Source organism: Crinia signifera, chromosome 7, assembly GCF_055691185.1.
Source record: "Crinia signifera chromosome 7, ASM5569118v1, whole genome shotgun sequence".
Classification (NCBI taxonomy): domain Eukaryota; kingdom Metazoa; phylum Chordata; class Amphibia; order Anura; family Myobatrachidae; genus Crinia; species Crinia signifera.
The window spans coordinates 51,773,991-51,795,233 of NC_139223.1; the positions used below are offsets into that span (position 1 = coordinate 51,773,991).

Genomic DNA, 21,243 nt, shown 5'->3' on the forward strand with positions numbered 1-21,243 from the left:
ACGGCCTTTGGGCCCCCACTCGGGGCTAGGGCCTTTGGGCCCCCACTCGGGGCTACGGCCTTTGGGCCCCCACTCGGGGCTACGGCCTTTGGGCTGAACACTTTCCGCACGGTTTTTAGGAAACCTGGAAGATCCCTTAGGATGGGATCGTCAGCCTCTATGAGAGGTTTAACCCACTCCAAAGCTCCTCCTCTAAAGCATGATAAGAGATAACGGACAGCAGAAGCAGGAGTCATCTTCACATTATGTGAGAAGTCCATTCCAGCGAGGAATTGCTGAGCAATTGGTCGGAGCTGGGCCAAATCTCCATCGAAGTATGGAGTGTTAGGAGTATCATCAGACACGCCCGGCGGGCCTTGGGCATCAAATTGGCTCGACTTACCTCGAGCACCACAAACGTTCAATGAGCCCCAAGCGCCCTTGCGGCTAGATGAGCCCCCGGCATCGGACTCGCCTAAGGAGACCGGGACTCCTGGATCCACAACCTCAGAGGCAACTCCGAGAACCCCAAGATGGGGGAAGATGTCACTAGAAATCCCGGCTGAGACTGAGTTCAGGGATTCTTTTTTCGGAGTTATGCCTCCCAAGGCCTCATCAGGAGCAATGACCTCCATAACTCCATGTGGGGTTAAGTTCCCCAAGACCCTCTTAGGGGTGATGGCTTCAAGGACCCCCTCTGGGATTATGCCACTTGAAGCCCCTTTTGAGGGAAAAACCTGATACTCCTCTACGGGACTTAACAGTTCCAATGTTGAAAGAACGTTGATCTCCCTGACTGGAAGATTAGTATCTAACGTCTTTCTGTCTGGAATCTTTGTGGATGAATTCCACATTCCCGTCTGATTCCGTACCTCAACATGGGGCGCTCTAGTCTTAGGACCCCAGTTGTAAGTCGGAGCGTTACGTATGTGGGGTGTGTGGTCAGGCTCCTCCTGCTTAGAGGAGATAGGCATAGATGTAATCTCCTGATACCACTTGGATTGAGGAAAACCCTTCCCAGTACCACCACCAGGTCTGCGCAATTCGCAATACTGGAGAAAGTGGCCTGATTCCCCACAATACAGACATAGGTTAAAGTCTTTACGCCGTCGCCGCTCTTCTGGTGTGAGCCTTGGCCGTAAAAACTTCTATGTCCCTTCTGAATCTCCTGATCTGAAGTTTGACTGACTACCCCCTTAGCCAGGGTCTCCCTAGGAGCTGGTTGAGCCCCAAAAACCTCAGACAGATCCAGGAAAATTTGGGTTAACAGATCTTGCAATTGCAGAAATGACTGCTGCAGACCCTTAACCCGCTCAGGTTTTAATTCTGTAAAGGCCGTATTTAAGGCCATCAAGGAAGCTTGCAAGGCCTGCATGATTAAGTACAGCAATGAAACAAACAGACCAGACCAACTGGGCAAGCTGAATAAAGTAAAACCCCGTAACGGGCAAAATGCGGGAAGAAAAAAAAAATCTTAATATGGACAAATCTATAAGTCCCGCTACCAATCAAAAACACCCAAATCACCGTGAAACAAAATTTTATATATGCATGTATACCTATGACTACTGTGAACACATGCATATATCGGTATGGCCAGTGATAATGTTACGGACTTGGGGGTTACCCACCGTGGAAATCCGGAGACAGTACGTGAGGATGCAGGAGGCAGGGAGCTGGAGATCAGGCGTGAGCCCGTAGCCGGGACCGCTGGTTAGAACGGCCACAGCGAAACCCTACACTGACTCTGTTGAGTCCCCCGGGCAGATGGAATACCCCTGCGGTAGTGCTAGGCTTCGCCTGTAGCCGCCGCGTTCGAAGGAGCCGGTTAAGCCTGCTCCGACCCCGATGCAGCCAGGTGTTATGTGGTGACAAGGGGTGAGCGATCGCCAGGGGGTATCTCAAAAGGCAGATCTAACTAACGGGCCTACCTGAAAAAAACCCTGACTAACCGGCACCAGGCCAAGGACGGGACAGCGCGACCGAGTCGCAAACACCAGTACAAAGCAACAATAGGGTGCCACCAAACCAAACACACGCCAACATAAAAATAGTACTCTTAAAGTGACGGTACCCCAAAACAGACGTAAACCCACAGTTGTGGGCCTCTCCGAACCACGGAGAGCAGAACCAGGATAATAATGATTATAACTAAGGAGGAAGGGCCGCTTGCCCGTAGGAATAAAGAATAAGGAACCAGGCTCCACTGGAGCACTTACGTGACCGGCCCAAGACTGGACACTGACCGCAGCAATCGGGCGGCTGGATAACGGCTGGACTACGGCTGCACAGTGACCGCAGTGAGACGGCAGCTGGACAATGGCTGCACCACGGCTGGAGGTCCCTGGACTAGGACAGCAAGGGGACAATGATATTTGATCCAGACTGCAGCAGGATAGGACACTTCACTGGACCCAGACGACACAGGACAAGACTGTAAACAGGACCCAGACTGAAGTGAGAAGGACTCCGACAGAATCCAGACTGAATGGAACAGGAGCAGGACCTAGGACCAGAGAGCAGTATATCTGCAGCTAACAGCAAGCTATCACTGGCACAGATCCCCAGGAGAGCATGGCTTATAAAGGCCTCAGGTGATTGAAACAGCTGGTGAATCTCCAGGCTGCTCCTGATTAACGAGCTAATACCTCACAGCCTGTGAATAATAGCTCAAAGAACACAGGGCTGTAATGGCAACAGACCTACCACTGGAGGCTACCAGTGAGTCAAAAGCCAAACAGAAACAAAACAGATAGAACCATAAAACCTGGCTCCTGACATCTATCTATCTATCTATCTATCTATCTATCTATCTATCTATCATTATCTCTGTTGACAGTGTGATTACAGCATACTTGCCTACCCTCCCGGGTCCCCCTTTCCAGCCCCCCGGGAAGGTGGGCAAGTCTGCCGCATCACCGCTGCAGCCCCCGCACCCCCCTTCCCCGCTGCATAAAATGTCTAATTTCGAGGGTCCACGGGGAGGGGGCTGGGCTAAAATGATGTGGACCCGGGAATTGACGCTGGTGACTTTGACGGGGCGAGGTTGGTGATGTCAGACTCGCCCCACCCCCTGGCACTAGCCTCATCCCGCTCCCTCCCCCCGGCTCGAATTTGCACAAATATCAAGAGACTGCAAGGCAGTGCTGCCATGAAAACCTGCTGCTTTTATTTATTTTTTATTCTCTGCCTGTTCGCAAGATGATTGAAAGGAAGTAGACATCTGGGGTGGTAACTGGCCATTTCATGGGAGCGCCAAGAAAAATACCAGGCAACAGACCACATATGCCTGTATTCATCGTAGCCGCAGAGTAAGTCTCTGGCTACTGTAAAGGCCCATACACACTGGGCGACTTTGAGCTGAAAGCTTGAAAGCCGCCCAGTGTGTACGGGGCAGCGGTGATCGCTGATGCACAGTCCCACATCATCGCTGCCCAGGACACTCATCTGCCCAATGTAAAAAATGATTCAATGGTGAGCGGTTTACGAATGGTTTTGACCATATTTGCACGGCTGCGAATAGATTTGCAGCCGTACACATCTTTTTGCACAGCGATCACATTCATTCGCAAGGTGGGATTTCACCAGTGGCGTAGCTAGAGATTTCCCCCCCCCCCCCCCTGCCAAAAAAAATTCCGGCGCCCCCCCTCAAGAAGGGGTGAGGCGATGGACTACGGGTGCCGCTCATTCAATATGCACTGCACTTGGTCCACGCTCATTAGATATGTACAGGGCGGGACCAGCTCAGGGTGCCATAGTTACATATGCACGGGCAGGGACCCGCTCATTCAATATGCACTGCACTTGGTCCACGCTCATTAGATATGTACAGGGCGGGACCAGCTCAGGGCTCACTGCTGCCTGGGTCACCTGTCATTTCAGCCAGCGGCGCCCACCACAGACCCTGCTGGTGCTGCTCCCCCAAGCCACCGCAGGGTCTGCCACATATGTAGCTACACCACTGGATTTCGCTCAAGCAAGGCGGCATTTACCTGAACGCTGGCCACTGCATATTCGCAGCCTTGCGATCCGGTCTGAATTTCCCCTATATCAAGAGTGCAGTTCCATTATACATACATACACTATACTCGTGGTAGGAAGGTGGTTACTGCAACAATTTGAAGTCAGTTCTGGATTCAGACTTCGGATTCAGGAATCCCAAATGTGCTTATTCAAACGTTCATTCTAGAAGCAACAGTTCAGACATCATAGTGTCCTTTAACCTGCTTAATATATCAAACGCAAGCTGATTGGTTTGATCTTACTCGTCTAACTGAACCATAGTATATTGGACCAGCCAGGTTGAAATCCTAAAGATCTGATCATTATTGCTAGCGACTCTCATATTATTCTAGAAACGTTTTCCATGACACAATGCTTGCAATAAATCAAAGGGAAACAAACAGTAACATAATGTAAAAGTCTCGTTTTCATAATGTTTCTGCAAAACTAAAGCCAGCTCCTTGTATCTTGCTGCGCTTCGTATGCCCGGAAGCATAAAGCAATTGAGTCATCCGAATCAAGCTCGGTAAGATCATGTAATTGTGATCAATAAGTCCCGGCACTCCTGAGGCTGTTTAAGTTGAAGCGTCCAAGAAACTTGTACAGATTGTAGTTTTCAGCAAATATCAATTAACCCTCTTCTACATTTTGGAACCGGTTGTCAAACTTATTTAAATTTGACGTGGGACCAGAATGAGACAAGTTAAATTATTTGATTTTAAATTACTTTTAAAACCATTTAATTTAACTCTTCACAAGGGAAATGTAAATCATTGGTCACAAGTATATGGTAACCACCCAAACTGCCCTAGCAGATATTGTAGCGGCAATCTAACTGTACAAGTCGTTTTGCACTAACCTGTATTCATTTATTAGATCATTACATTTATTGGAAAACACATTTGAAGAAAGCAGGGCCAGATTAAGGGATTTCGGTGGCCCCTGGGGATCAAACTTGTGGGGGCCCTTTTCAAATACTACAGCAGGGCTGGCCATTTTGGTCCTCAAGATCTACTGAAAGTTCATATTGACCATACCACGTAGCTGGAGCACAGGTGAAGTCATTACTAACTGGTACAATTTCAAACATGTGCTGTATTCATTCCTAACCGACACATTTTACAGACCCACAGGACCAGCTTGGCCACCATTGCATTACAGTATATTATAGGGTTTATTGGTCCTCTCCCAGTCCCCAGTTCTCTATCCCCCTGCTGTCTGCAAAGGAAAGAGGGGGGGCACACTATCTGGCCCTGATAAAAAGTAGTCTCTTTCCCTTTCTGTGCCACCGGGTGGCTGGAGAGTGTGGTGACTATCTCGGTGGTCAGGTGGGCTCAGGACTTGCAGGAGCCTGGTGCCAGACGGCTGTAGCTCCCTAATGGGGGATCTGATGCCATGATGCAAGTCTCCAACGGCAGAAAGGAGAAGAGGTGGAAAGAAAGATGCGGGGCTTTCACCTTCATTGTACTGTTAATGCAGCTGGCACCATATTCACCACTAACAGATCTGATACTAAATTGAGAGTCTGGGTAACAGTGCTTGGGGGCTCCTAATGTGTGGGGGCCAGTCCCTGTTGCCCATCCTGTAATTCGTCCCTGGGTGTAAAGGTGGACTGGCCTTTAAAGTACAGATTTTTGGCCCAGTTGTGCAAGCGTAATATTTGTTGGAGGAGCAGCACTCTGCATACCTCCTATGCTGCATAAACTCAGAGCACTAGGACCCAGAGCCTGCAGGGAGGTGTGACCTCCGAAATCATATGCAAATGTACATAGATTGCAGCCATATTTACTGTGTAAGTCGAGTGTCACAGTATCTAGCTCCTGAGATTAGACACCCATTGGCTACAATACCATGTATTTGTTACCACTGCAGGTAACCCCTGCCTTACCACTGCATTCCAGCATTAACCCAGTACCTTCTGTTTACCAATAAACCTAGCAATCTGATTAAGGACTAAGTTGTTCCCCTATTGTTACCACCACCACCACCATAATAAGCTATATATCATTAATATCCCATGTAAATATGGGTAGCCATCTGTGGGGCATTTGTAAATGCACCTGCCCAATCACTGGGGGTAATTTACTAAGATGTGTATTCTACTTCACATGTGATGTTGCTATGGGCAACCAATCAGAATCTACTTATTTATTTAGCACCCTGAGTCTAGAAGATAGTAGACACGATCTCATTGGTTGCCCATAGCAACATCACATGTGAAGTAGAAAACACATCTTAGTAAATTTCCCCCACTGTCTATTATAAGGAGACTATGGGCCTGATTCAGTATCAGTTGCAGTTTTGATAAAATAGCAAAACTGCAACTGCTTTCTATTGCATGCTGGGGGCCCCCCAGAACAGGGCAATGCCAACCAGCATTCCAAGTTCCTGCCCGCAAAAATAATTGGAATCGCATCTCAGAAATGCGATGCATACACATATCAATGGTAGTCTCCTGCTTGTGCATGTTTTGGCTTGCAGTGGGTGCGTGTGACCACAATATGCCCCAAAATTGGTCTGGACAGCCACCTAGTGCCACGTTACTGTCTCCCCACTGTTGCTTAGACTGCGGTTGCATTGTTCCTGAATGCAGTTTGAGAATTTGCAATTTTTACACAATAGCTTGTCCTGCTGAATCAGCCTCTATATTCATTAAAGCTGGGAACAATGTTTTGGCAGGCGGCTCTTACCTGTTACTCGCAGCCTACAAGGACCTACAAATATTTTATTCATCATTAACACAAGGTAAACACAAATGGCCAGATGCACTAAGCTTCAAAAGTGATCAAATGGAGAGTGATAAACAGCCAACCAATCAGCTCCTACCTGACATCTCACAGACTGTGTTGAAAAATGTCAGACGAGCTGATTGGTTGATTGTTTATTACTCTCCATTTGATCACTTTTTGAAGCTTAGTGCATCTGGCCCAAAGCCTCTCAGTATTTCTGTGCTTTTTGCAAAAGCAGACACTCTTTTAGTTTACCTGCGTGCAAAATCATTAAATAAATGCATTCGTACCCATGGCAATGCAGAAAATTGGCTCTTTGGTTCTTTGGCTTTCCTCCTAACCATAAATGAGGCCCATAGTGACTCCAGATACCGTTGACTACAATTATATCACAAAAATAGTCTGCAACTAACACTATAAATCATATATCTGCAACTGGAGATGTCTGGATTTTGCAGAACCACATCTCCCCAATGCATCAGTAGCCAGAATGCCTTATGGCATATTATTGCTCATGATGCTGGACGTTGGGGGACATGTAGTTCAGTGAGAGGCTGCTGAGACCCTGCTCACTGGGTTACAGGAAGAATGCTTACCACAGAGGTATACAGAATGAAATAAAGAAAACTCAGGGCTTAATCAGATGTACTGTGGGATTTTGTGTCTGCACGGTTAGCACTGACATTTCCTGATTCACATGCCTGAATGCATAGCTCATTCTTAATCTGCTGGAAACCAAGGAAAGTCTCATGTTGGACACTTAGAGGATGTTGCATTTAAATGATGTGAAATTGCCCCTGTGTATCTAGGGGAGCCGGCAGTATTGGATGTGACAGAGATGTCACAGTGCTATGGAAAGCAGAGAAAGGGTCTCTGGGTAAATGTCAGGTTTGTGAATCTCCATCACACTCTGTTTCCTCGCGGGCTCGCTCGATGTCACTCCTCTTGCTCTCTTTTCCACTCTTTTTCATCTCCTCCTGACTTTTACCAGCAGTTTCTGCCATGTTTGTTTCCATGGATACGCGACTGATACCAGGACAGTGTTCTGTGGTCATGTATGGTATATATAATCTGGCAGACAGATAAAATGTATGCATATTCTGTAACATGCAGCATGACCATAGGGAAAATGTCTGATGGTGAGAGAGATATATTGCAAACACCCCGGGGCAGTTGGAATCAATGAACGACCTTGGGCCTTTGCACATGGAAATAGTTATTATTACTGCCTTAACCATTCTGCTTGCTGGCCACCTATAGCTAGGCAGACATACTGCATAGGAACGCAGCCTGACATTTCTGACAGGCATACCTACAGTATGTGCTAAAATTGGCAAAAAGAAATGACATGTAACCAATCAGTAATTCACATCCATTGTTATTGTCATGCATCATCGAGCAATGGCGATAAGTTATTTTCTGTATCGGAATCTATTGTCCGAATATATGGTGTGGAATAATGACCAATTTAAGGAATTTTCTGGGACAATCCCAATTTTTTGTGCCCCTGAAAATAGGGACCAAAGAATTTTATTTGTAAATGGTAGAAATGTTTTTGGAATGTAGGTTTATGAACAGTGGCATAACTACCTAACTACCTATGTGCGCCCGCCCCACCGCAAATTTTTTGCCCCCCCCCGCATTATGCCCATACCAGGCCTGCCGCATCTGTGGTCACGGTCCTGTCTCTCCCGGTGCCGGCTCCTGCTGCTATAATGAAAAGTGACACTTAGAAAATGGCTGCCCCCATACTGCAGACAGTTTTTGAGGATGCTAGAGGATACTGTCTGCAGTATGGGGGCAGCCATTTTCAAAGTGTCACTTTCCATTACAGCAGCAGGAGCCGGGAGAGACGGGACCGTGACGGCAGGCCAGGTACCGGCAGACAGCAGCGGGTAACTATAGCCCCGCAGACCCCCCGGCGCCCACACTTTCTCTGCGCCTCCCCGGGGGCTGCTGAGCTATAGTTATGCCACTGTTTATGTTAAGTATTGTTATTTATATTATTATTGATATTAATCTGTGTTTTACAGATACTAGGGGTCATTCAGACCTGTTCGCTAGGCTGCGTGTATTCACAACCTAGTGAGCAAGTAAGCTTAATTATTCAAATATATGCTAATTGTCTAATATTAGCCCTGTCTGTATGCTCAATTTGGCCAATTGCTTCATGTTCCTTGGGGGTGGGAAATAATGCCCCCCTGCTTATCCTCTCCTGGCAGAAGAAGAAAATGTAGGCAAGTATTATGCACCTTATTGCTTATTTTCTCTCAAACACACATCCTATATAATAGAAGGCTAATGCTGTTCCTCACCTCTATAGGAAGAATTAAAGTGTTTTGCGTGCCGGTGGCCACTAGCTGGTGCCCGACAGAGCAATTTAAATGTTACTCCGCTTGGGCGCGCACAGCTGTGGGCACAGATACGAGTGTTATTCTGCAAATAAAAAAATATATATAAAAAAGCTAATTTGCCACAGTGACGTAATTATATTGACTTAGTCGATATACAATATGAAAATAAAATTAAATAGAGTAGCAAAAATATTTAATATTAAATTAATTTATGAAAGAGCAGCAAATATACTTTTATGTTTTGCATTAATTATGTGCCTAGCAACAGCATAGAAAGGCGGCTAGCGTCTGCAAAAGGTTAAAGGAAAAGCAAACGTTCCGGTGTGGAAAACAAAACCTGCTATTGCATTAGAAACACTGAAGTGCGGTTCTTTTCTTCTGCTAGAAAATAACGGGTTTCTGAAGTGTCATGTTTAAAAATCTTTGTTGGTAACAGTCATGCTCCACTTTAGGAAATAAATGTTAAATAATACACCTATTATGCAATTATTATTCAGCAGAACGCTAAGAGAAGCACTACATTTGTAGGGCTCCTGGCTCATTCTTATGTAGACTACTCTTGGCGGCAGAAGAGACTTAAACAGGTATTAAAAAATTATAGCTTTAAAATATAAATATGTTCAAGACGCACAAATATCTCCTGACTTACAGCCATTGTACACATGTACTAATGGGTAGCCAGCCTATACATTTTTTTTTTACTATTGTATAAAATACCCCAAGTCCCCAAGACTCCTAGATCCTTTGTCCAGTTCTGATATAGAACTAGCTTATTAAGATCGCTCTGAAGCAATGTTCCCTCTAACTTTACGAAGGCTGTGTGCGGCAAAAGATTTTGGCTGTGCAACTTTTGAAGGAAATTTAAATTTTTGTGCGGCACATATATAACTGGAAAATTACGTTCAGCATTTGGGTTAACTTTACTTCAATATGATATTAAACATTTAAACACAGCACACAATGTAGTTAATGGGTGAAACAAACATTAATTGAGTCCACAACTGCAAAAAGGGACCACTGCTGCTTTGTGCGCTCTGTTGTAATGTCTGTGCGCATGATCGTCGAGTTGTGTGCGTGCGCACGCGCGCACAGCTTAGAGGGAACACTGCTCTGAAGCCATCCTCAACTGTTCTAATTACTGTGCTCAGTTTGTGTCATCAGCAAAGATGGAAACTTGGAGTATACCCACCCCATTATCGTTAATAAATATGTTAATTAAAAGGGGCCATAACACCGACCCCTGTGGCACTCCACTTAGTACTAGTATCATACTAAATACTGCACCGTTAAAAAACACTCTCTGTTTTCTATTGTGCAGCCAGTTCCCTACCCATCTACAAATTTTTACCCCTAGTCGCAAATCTTCCATTTTGTCAACCTCTTATGTGGCACCGTATCAAAATCCAGGAAGACCACATCTACAGCATTTCCATTATCAAGGTTGTTGCTGTCATCGTCATGAAAGCCTTATAAATATGTTTGGCATGAGCGATTTTTCACAAACCCATGTTGGTTAATAATGATTAAACTATGAAGCTCTAAATATTTTTGGATACCATCCCTTAAAAATCCCTCAAATAATTTACCCACTATTGATGTTAAGCTCACAGGTTCCAACTCGCAATGCACTAATTGAGTACATGGCATGGTTGTATCAAATACAACATGCAGGGACACTATCGGGGTATCATGAAAAATACCCTGATGCTGCGCTGTATTGCCCCCGTCAACATCGCCGTTCAGCTGCCTCTTTGCAGCATCACTTTACTGCACGTCAGCCATCACTGGAGCACCGATCCGGCGCATGCACAGTAACAGAATGTCTATGGCAAATGCAATAGACTAGTGTTACTGCAGGGAGAAGGATTCGCCAAGACAGGGCATTAATGCTAGCCAAGTCCCAGCACCCGAATGTTAATACGTTTAAGTGAGCAACTCCATTATTGCAATGCAAGTTGATTTTCTATTTACACTGCCTAAACACAATTAATTTCCGGATTTTAATAAATCGCCCCTATATGTTAGGAGGCAGTCTGCAAACAAGAAAGGCTGCAGATCAGTATTTTGAAGCAACTGGAAATGTGAGCTGAAATAAGTATCTCACCGATGAGAACTGCAGGCGGCTTCTCTAATACAGCACACTGTCTAACTGAGACAGGAACCCTGGGATAGTTTCCACCAGGTTCCATGTAGACAATAATTGAATTCTATTCCTGCTGATGGCCCTGGAAAGACGAATAGCTTGCTCTGTGAGTTTTATCCAGCAACAGTTGAGACTTGTCATTTATTTTAAAGGTAATTTAACACACATAAAGTGCATTCAAGTTTAGACAAATATCTCTCTGCAGTGATGGATTATTCTCAAAAACTTAAAGGTTCTGCTTTTGTTATTCCAGGATATAAACCGATCTTATTTTACCTATGGAGAGTGATATTATTTAACTATATACCTGTATCACGCATAGTTCCGGATGTAATATGATACAATAAAGGGGTTCTGCTTTAATATAATGACATTATACATTATGACATTATAGGTCATATGTAATGCAGTGCGTGTCGGACGGCTGTGCGGGATGTCGACAAAACTCAGAATTGGTTTTTTAACAAGGTATGGGTTTGCCTTGTACTGTATGTGACTGTCCCTTTAAAAAAAAAAAAAACCTCAGTTCAGATGGCATCCTGTATGGCTGGCCGACTCACACCGCATAATATCTGTCCCATAATGTCATAGATTCCATTAAAGTCGAACCCCTTTATTGCTTTGCAAAATTATTGTTTGGGGATTTATTGACGTAGCTACTGTAAAGTGTGTGCATGGGATGCCATTGCTATGGGGCCAAGGGGTTTAGAGGGCCATGGGCATATAGTTGTCTTCCAAGCTCCAAAGAATTGCCTGCTAAGCACCTGGTTCTGACCATTGTCTGGCTTGAATGGGATGACATTCCATTTTCAGTGCGCATCGGTGAGGTGGAACTTTAATGAGGCTTTATCTGAACTGGGCACTGTAATGTTTTACATTATATGAACTAGAGGAACTTTAATGTTGCACAGTATGAGCTGCACTAAAGTGAGACATAAAACTTTATGGAAGAACTACAATGTGGCATAATATAAACTGGGCAAATCTAATGGGGCATTACAGTAAGTGAGGGCACTACAATGTGGCATCTTATGAACTGGGGCAATAAAATGTGGTATATTATGAACTGGGGAAGTAGAATGTGGCATCTTATGAACTAGGGGCATTACAATGTGGCATAATATGTTCTGGGACAATATGGCTTGATGTGAATTAGGAGCACTGTGTGGTATAATATGTACTGGCAGCAGAACAATGTGGTATACCTTGGTTCATAAAATGAACAGCTGGTGTCCCCTCCTGCAGCCTAACCCTTACCCACCCCTCTGGCTGCCTAACCCTTACCCACCCTTCTGGCTGCCTAACCCATCCCTCTGGCTGCCTAACCCTAACCCATCCCACTGGCTGCCTAACCCTAACCCACCCCTCTGGCTGTCTAACCCTGACCCACCTCTCTGGCTGCCTAACTCACCCCTCTGGCTGCCTAACCCTAACCCACCCCTTTGGCTACCAAACCTTAACCCATGACTATGGCTGCCTAACCGTTACCCACCCTTCTGGCTGCCTAACCATAACCCACCCCTCTGACTACCTAACCCTAACCCATGCCTCTGGCTGCCTAAACGTTACCCACCCTTCTGGCTGCCTAACCCTAACCCATGGCTCTGGCTGCCTAATCTTTACCCACCCCTCTGGCTGCCTAACCCTAAGCCCCCCTCTGGCTGCCTAACCATAACCCATGCTTCTGGCTGCCTTACCCTAACCCATGCCTCTGGCTGCTCAATCGTAACCCACACCTCTGGATGCCTAACCCTAACCCACCCCTCTGGCTACCTAACCCTATCTCCAACCACATTCTAAATCCCCATGCACAACCCCTTTCTTAGCTTCACTCTAAAACATGGGCATCGGTGTAGAAGAGACAGACATGTAGGTTGGACAAGGTGGTTGGTGTTCAATCACGTCATCTAGTGGGTGAACTTATACATTGATCATCCACCTCTGCTCTCTGAAAAGGACAACTTAGCAAGAGCAAGGTGAACCTGTCACACCAGAGGCGGAAGTACCATTGGTGCAGCAGGTGACTGGAGGAGGAGGGCCCAAATTATGCACTTGGGCCCACAATTCACAAGTTTCCCCAATGTCTCACACTCTCTTGTAAGCCCAGTTCCTTTATCGGGATAGTCTTTGTATTATCCACTTGGCAACCCTCTCCGGGGGGCAAGTGCAAGTCGCCTGTAGGTAATGTTTTTGGTACCACATTTAAATGCACTACTAATATTGTTACAATAATGATCACAATATCAACAACTACTCAAGGTTCTAAGAGTTTGCAAATAATTAACTTTAAGTGGATGTAAGCCACAAATTTGGAAATCTGCTGGTTCGACACGTGTAAAGAAGAATACGGCTAACAGGAACAATAGGAAATAACATGTTGGAGAAAAAAAATAAACATCATGGGGCAAAAGAAGAAAAATGGGTATTTGTTTACCTCTTTTACGTTGCTCTGTTAGCAGATACTGTATTACAAAATAATACTTCCAATATTAAATATGATTCCTTCTGGCAATTATTAAAGTCTTCCTTTAAGAGTCTGTTGTTGTGTTGAGAAGTCTACAGTGTCTAAGAGCCTTCTCAGATAAAACTCCAACTCCAGAATGCCAACTACAAAATAAAACGAGACAAAAAACATAATCATGTCAGGGTATTAGCAAATCAAACTGTTCGCTAGGCTTAGGACAGCCATAATCACTGTTCTCTGCAGCGGTCTGCTAGCAGGAACTGCACAGGGCAATGGGGATTAGGCAGCTCCATAGAAGGGCAACTAAAGAGTAATGCAGAATAGTACATCCACATTAATACTATCAGACATCAAAACATCTAATCAGACAACAGGCAGATGGATCTGACAATAGGAGAGATAGCAGGCAACTAGGACAGTAGGTGCACTGCCAAGACGTAAGAAATAAATCAAAGAGATGGAAGAGATTTGAGGGACTCACTTCAAAACACTGAATTATACATCTGAGAATAGCATTTCTGATCTGGGACAGGTGTCAGAAAAAGGGCTGTATACTGATACACAGATGCCAGGAGACAGGACGATACAGGGATACACAGATGCCAGGAGAGAGTGTGATACAGTGATACACAGAATCCAGGAGATAGGGTGATACAGTGATACACAGGTGCCAGGAGACGGGATGATACAGTGATACACAGAAGCCAGGAGATAGGGTGATACAGTGATACACAGAAGCCAGGAGATAGGGTTATACAGTGATACACAGAAGCCAGGAGATGGGGTGATACAGTGATACACAGATGCCAGGAGACGGGGTGATACAGTGATACACAGATGTCAGGAGACGGGGTGATACAGTGATACACAGATGCCAGGAGAGAGGGTGATACAGTGATAAACAGATGCCAGGAGATGGGGTGATACAGTGATACACAGATGCCAGGAGACGGGGTGATACAGTGATACACAGATGCCAGGAGAGAGTTTGATACAGTGATAAACAGATGCCAGGAGACGGGGTGATACAGTGATACACAGATGCCAGGAGACGGGGTGATACAGTGATACACAGATGCCAGGAGAGAGGGTGATACAGTGATAAACAGATGCCAGGAGATGGGGTGATACAGTGATACACAGATGCCAGGAGACGGGGTGATACAGTGATACACAGATGCCAGGAGAGAGTTTGATACAGTGATAAACAGATGCCAGGAGACGGGGTGATACAGTGATACACAGAAGCCAGGAGACGGGGTGATACAGTGATGCACAGATGCCAGGAGACGGGGTGATACAGTGATACACAGATTCCAGGAGACGGGTGTGAATCAGTGATACACGGATGCTAGGAGAGATGACAATATAGTGATACACAGATACCAGGAGAGACAACAATATAGTGATACACAGATGACAGTAGAGGGGGCTATAAACTGATAAACGTTTGCCATATTTTTGATAAGTAACAATCACATCTGCTGTGCAGCTTAAGGTCCATATAAGCTGGGTGATTTTGCCCAGCGTGTATGGAAAGCGATGATCTTAAAATCGCCTGAAAATTGCTTAGTGCATACACAATGAGCGATTTTTTCTCCCCTGGCCAGGGATTTCACAGGGTGGATGACTTTCCATAGCAGGAAAGCTGGTACAGTTGAGTCTCCCTTATCTGTATGTCTTACTTACCTCGATCCCTGGTGTCCAAGGTGGCCAACGGAATCCTCTTCAGCGGCATCCCCGGTCCCAAGGATGCATTGCACGGGTGTGTCAGTGACGTCACCAGCGCACCCCCGCAATGCGTCCTTGGGACCAGGGATGCTGCTGGAGAGGATTCAGATGGCTGCCGTGGACACCAGGCGACACTGTGGATATTTTGGGGACCACTAGGCACTGCCAGGAGACCAGGTAGGTATTAAAAAAAGAATATTCCAAAATCTGCAAAAATCCCGTATCCAAAATGCTTGTGATCCCGAGCATTTTGGATAAGGGATACTCAACCTGTAAAACCAACAGATGAGCGGCACCGGTGGATGGCCATGATGCAGAAGCTGTACACACTGTACAATACCTTTGAGCTCAAAGTTGCCCATTGTGTATGGGCCTTTAATTTTGACTGTATCATAATCAAAAGAAGGGGGTGATTAAAAATTAGATGAGCCACCTGTCAGGGACATGCCCGAAGCCAGGTACAGGTAATTCAGGTACAGTATCACTATAGGATAAAATGAGAAGGTTCCTGCAGCAAAAGATGGGGGACAAGACTAGTACAAGCTAGACAAAACTGGTAACAATAACACGTTGTATTCAATACAGAATACCATCAAAAGTGAACACTGGTTCGGCTGTTCCCTACCTACAGTATTGCCGTTCTGCTCTTTCTATGCCCTAGACCTTGCAAAACTGTTTTTCCGATAATCTGATTTCCACATCGGCTGCCATTTGTTGTCTTGTAGAAGTGAGAGGATACATGTATTTGTAAATGCCTAAGGACTAGTCTCTGGAGTCTGCTCACACTTAAAGACCTATCTGTATAACATACCAGCTCCAAGAACTTTCGCAAAGGTTATTAAAAGACAATGTAAAGCAAATAACATTGTGCCCCAAGCATGCGCGTCATGAAGTTCTTCTGTTAAGTCAGAAGTCTCATGCAAGCATCGATCAAGAGGAAAGCGATGGACCCAGAACACTTCTTTCCTGCCTGAAAGTATTGAGTAGGTACCTGGGCTCTAGCACTGGGAGCAATGTACAGTCCAGAAATCCTCGGTCAATCAGAAATATATAGTTCAGCCATATAAATTAAGTGTTTTGTTTGGGTGATGTACTTCTTCAACTATCTCCTAATATTTAGTATATTGATAATTAACGTTCTTTAGATGCCTTTTGTATACGTGTTACCAGCAATGCGTGAAACTTCGGCGATGTATAAAATCCCTAGGCATTGTATCGAATGCCGAAGGTTTTTAGACAAGTGTGAAACTTGGGTTTTTGGCCCATTCCTTAAACACTTTACCTAGGCATTACATACAATACATAGGCATTGTAAAGAATTACAAGTAGAGAATACCTAGGACATGTGTTTAATGATCATCATATCATACTTTACCGACCGCTTTTAAGGCAATGTATACAATGCCTAGGTATTGTATACATTGACGACTTTCACACATTGCCGGTAACATATGCACTATTTTCATGGGTCCCCAGGAACATTGTATACATTGCAACTGATACTAAGTTGGAAGCAAAACAATACAACAAGTAATTGTGAGACCTGGAACAAACCATGTTGATATGCAAGGGGTCAGAATAGAAGCACATATGGATGACTGGCAGACGGGATGCCGGCAGTCAGAATACTGACGCCAGCATCCCAATAGATGGAATCCCAATGGGTCCGGTAAAATACTAGCTCCCCTTTGCCCACTCCTCTAACTCTAACCCTACCTATCCACAACCTAATCCCCCCCACCTACATCTTGATCCACCTCAAAATACTGTACATCCTAAACTGTCAATCAGGATTCTCCTAATTGATGTTGGGATAATGGCACCGGTCTTCATGGCGCAAGTCAGGATACTAGCATTGGTATTCTAACTGCCAGGGTCCCAACAGCCGACATCTTAACCATACAGTATCCCTGCAAATATATGCACCTTTTTGCATGCAGGGTAAATACTGGCTGCTTTTGCATGTAGCCCACACATGCTGAACAGTTTTTACACTGTTATTCAGATTTGATTTTGGAGACAAATCTCTAAACTATTCATCTGTGTATTTTAAATGTACCCCAACCCAAGGCAGCAGCAGTTGTACAGAGTACCCAGAAACCTTCACCGATGGGTGAAATCTTTTTTTTTTGGGGCGGGGGGGGGGGGGGGGGGGCAAGACGTGTCCTGCAGACTGCTATCAGTGCCTCACCACCTTACTGCTAATATTGGTGTGTCTGTGGGTAGGGAGTGTTGTTATTATGACAAGGTTCTTATACAAAGTGACATGCACGGTGGCACTGTGCCATTCCCCCTTTCAGTAAACACCATTACCGTCACCAAAAGACTAATCCCAATGCAAACAAAAAGTTCCAATAAATGATATACTGTTTCTCAAATATGTTTTCAGGATTCTTGCAAAGCCTCCTTTCATATCACCTTTTTTTTATTTTTTATTCTAATTTTCTTTCAAGATGTGTTTGTTTGAAGACACAGAGTGTGTTCCCTACGGTACCTGCGTCAGGAGAATTTATTGCTTCTTGGCTGTAAGTATATTAAAAGCCGTATAATAATTACTGTCATTACTAAAATGTATCCACAAAACACTAACAGAAAAATAACATAAAGGTAATTTTCTAAATGATGTTAAATACAGCTGTAAAATGTATTTGCTTTTATATATAAAACATTTTACAATAACAGCACTCAGCACCTCTATTACACGGATTTAAAGGTTCTGTAATGTACCTTTCAGGTCGGATGGAGTCTGGTATTTACAGGTTTCAACCAAGCAAAAAGTAGAATTTTGTTGCATGTTAAATTATATATTTTAGGCCCACAGTTGATTTACATATATATGGAAATTGTGTAGTGTGTACATAAAATGAAGTGTAGGCGCTGACGGCACTGTATTGTGGCACAATATAAAAGGGAAGTACTAGTGACATAATACTGTGGCATAATATGAATAAGGGGCACTGTAATATGTCATAACATGAGATGGGGATACTTTTGGGTTTATTTACCAAGATGGGAGTTCTATGGAAGATGGAATGTTGCCTATAGCACCCAATCAGAGTACACTTATTTATTTAGCATCTTCGAGAAGATAATAGATAGTTTCTAATTGGTTGCCCATAGCAACATCCTATTTGCAATATAACTCTCATTTTAGTAAATAATCTGCTTTGTGGCACAATGTGTACTGGGAACCCTACAATGTGACATAATAAACTAGGGCACTACTGTGGTTCATAAAATAAATTATGGCACTACTACGGGGCATAACACTATCTAAGGCACGACTATGGTTCAGAATGAACTAGGTCATTATCATGCGGTATAAAATAAACAACTGCTTCGGAGAGGTGTCTGTCTTGAAGCAATGAGCCAGGGGCTCCTTCAAAATGTTGCTAGGGTACCCACAACGTTCTGTTCATGCCCCTGCTGATGTCCATGGGATCTAGAGAACCCTAGCTACCGATAAGAAAAGCTGAGTGGGTGCTGCAATCACAGGTGCTGAGAACAGGAAGTTGGTTATCGGCTGCAGAGAGAAGTACAAGGAGTACGGCTACAGGGAGACGCTGATCAAAAACTTCATGAGGTGCGGAAACAAAATGGAATAGGTCTGTTCAGGTGTTATGCCCAGTGTAACTACTTATAGAGACACTCAGTCAATACTGAGTCTTCTAACATACAGTTGCCTACTAACCCCCACTTTTATGAGACTTAAGGTCTAGCCAGGAAGGACTCTGAGGTTAATCTATCATATATCAGGATTTATCTTGCAAAAGATTAGGAAACTGCATACCCTCCAACAATTTGCTAATTAAAAGCGTAGCAGGGGGTGTGGCCATGGTCATGGGGGCGTGTCCACTGGTATAAGGGGTGTGGACACTAATGTTCATCCAGCAGCAGCTCCTACAGTGAGTGAAGTGAAGGCAGTACTCGGGCCAGTGATGATAGACCCGGTGTGGGGAGTTTAATAGGATGCACGACCCCCAGCCCAGGTAGCGCTCCTCCTCCAGGTTTCCCTCACCTCCTTATAGCTCTGCCTCCATTCCCACACAACACAGCCACTGAGCGCAGACAGGGTGGGTGAAGGGGAACTGCTGCTATATAATGAAGGGGAGCCGCCTGCATCAAAAACCGGTACAATCGGTACAGTTGATTTTAGCCGGTACAGACCGTTAAAAAACGGTACTGTGCCGGCTAAATCGGTACAGTTGGAGCCTATGAAACTGTATGGCACTTATTGCACTTATAGCACTGCCAGATTTATATAGGGTACACACCAGAACGACCATGATCGTGCAATGATCATAAAACAACCGTAAGATGGTCGCACGATCTGTTGGAGTACACGATCTGCACACGATCTGTACCCAATCAAGTGTAGATGATAAATCTTTAGTGCAGCAGGTAAAGGGGGTTATACTGGTTGGTTTGCTAAAGCAAACTCCTTCTTTAATGGACAAAACCATGCAGCACTGCAGGTGGGGCAGATGTAACATGTGCAGACAGAGTTACATATGGGTGGGGTGTGTTCAAACTGAAAGTGTAAGAATAAAGCAGCCAGTATTTACTCTGCACAGAAACAAAATAACTCACCCAAATCTAACTCTCTCTGCACATGTTACATCTGCCCCACCTGCAGTGCATATGGTTTTGTCCAATAAAGGAGTTTTCTTTTGCAAACCAATCAGAATCACCCCCAAAATCTCCAAAGCGACCAAAAGGCCGGCGGGGACAGGCATTGGATCGAAATCGCATTGAAAACATGCACAATTCTGCTCTATTTACATACAATCGGTCATAAGATGTGTCAAAATTGGGGGAATTGAGCCCAAATTGTTCTGGTATGTACCCAGCATTACTGTGATTATTGTTTGCCTTACATTGCATTATTGTCTGTAAATGTTATTTAGGATATATTGTGAAATTTCTTGAATTATTACAATCACATGTATTTTTCGGTTATTACATGATAATGTAACAATTTACTGAAGAACTTACTGAAGTACCAGAAGTATCATTAAATACAATGGTATTACTGTGAAGTACAATGGTATTGAGCTCATTTAATAATATATTGAAGTGTTTACATGAAGTGTTCTTGACTAGAGATGGGTCGTTCGTGAACGAAACAGTTCTTTTGGACGGAGCCCATAAAAGAGTGAGTGAGCCGCCGATCCCAAAAAGGTGAACCGTCATTCTTTTACTTTCAGTTTCGTTTTTCATTACAATGCATTAGCCTGAGCTCAGCACTGCCACCTGTGGCAGCTGAGATGTACTAACTCTGAAGACTGAGCTCAGTGCTGGGACTTCAAGTGAAAGAAAGAATAACAAGGCTGCTACTGCTGCTAGGGATGGTCATCGGTGCCAACGCCATCGATGGTTACCATCGATGGCGATTCTTCACCCAACCACCGAGTGTTTTATGTATGTTCTTATTTGTTCAGCTCACTGTTAAAAAAAATAAATAAAAGTGTAAAAAAAATGATGATTTTACCGTTTATGGCAAAAATTGTTGTAAAACAAATTATGCTTTGTTATGATCAAATTACCCCTTTTTTCAAAGCAAGTTGATGATTCGTCTAAAAGATCCGGTTCTTTTCACGGATCGATCACTCGATCCCAGCTCTTTTTAGTGACCCGTTTTGCCCATCTCTATTCTTGACATTGCACTGTTTATTTGGAACAAGGGCCACTATCGTTGCCTGCAGCAATGGCCACGGTTTAAACCACTCTTGTATTATAGTTGACGTATTGTGTTCCAGCTTATTACGTCGTTTTCCACCATAACCTTTGAGTTCAAACGTTGCTTTGAGGGATACTCAAAATATCCACTAAAATGCCGGC

General features: G+C 44.4%; 1 protein-coding gene across 4 annotated transcripts in view; it reads right to left on the reverse strand.

Moving 5' to 3' along the window:
- Positions 1 to 21,243, reverse strand: part of ELFN1 (extracellular leucine rich repeat and fibronectin type III domain containing 1) — a 507,720-nt gene that overhangs the window by 210,770 nt on the left and 275,707 nt on the right. For 3 of the 4 annotated variants that reach the window (XM_083153062.1, XM_083153063.1, XM_083153064.1), the window contains exon 4: positions 13,642 to 13,814. The exons of the other annotated variant lie outside the window; for it this stretch is intronic. The gene's annotated coding sequence lies outside the window, so the exon portion shown is untranslated. The remainder of the gene's footprint in view (positions 1 to 13,641; positions 13,815 to 21,243) is intronic. 4 annotated transcript variants of the gene reach the window in all.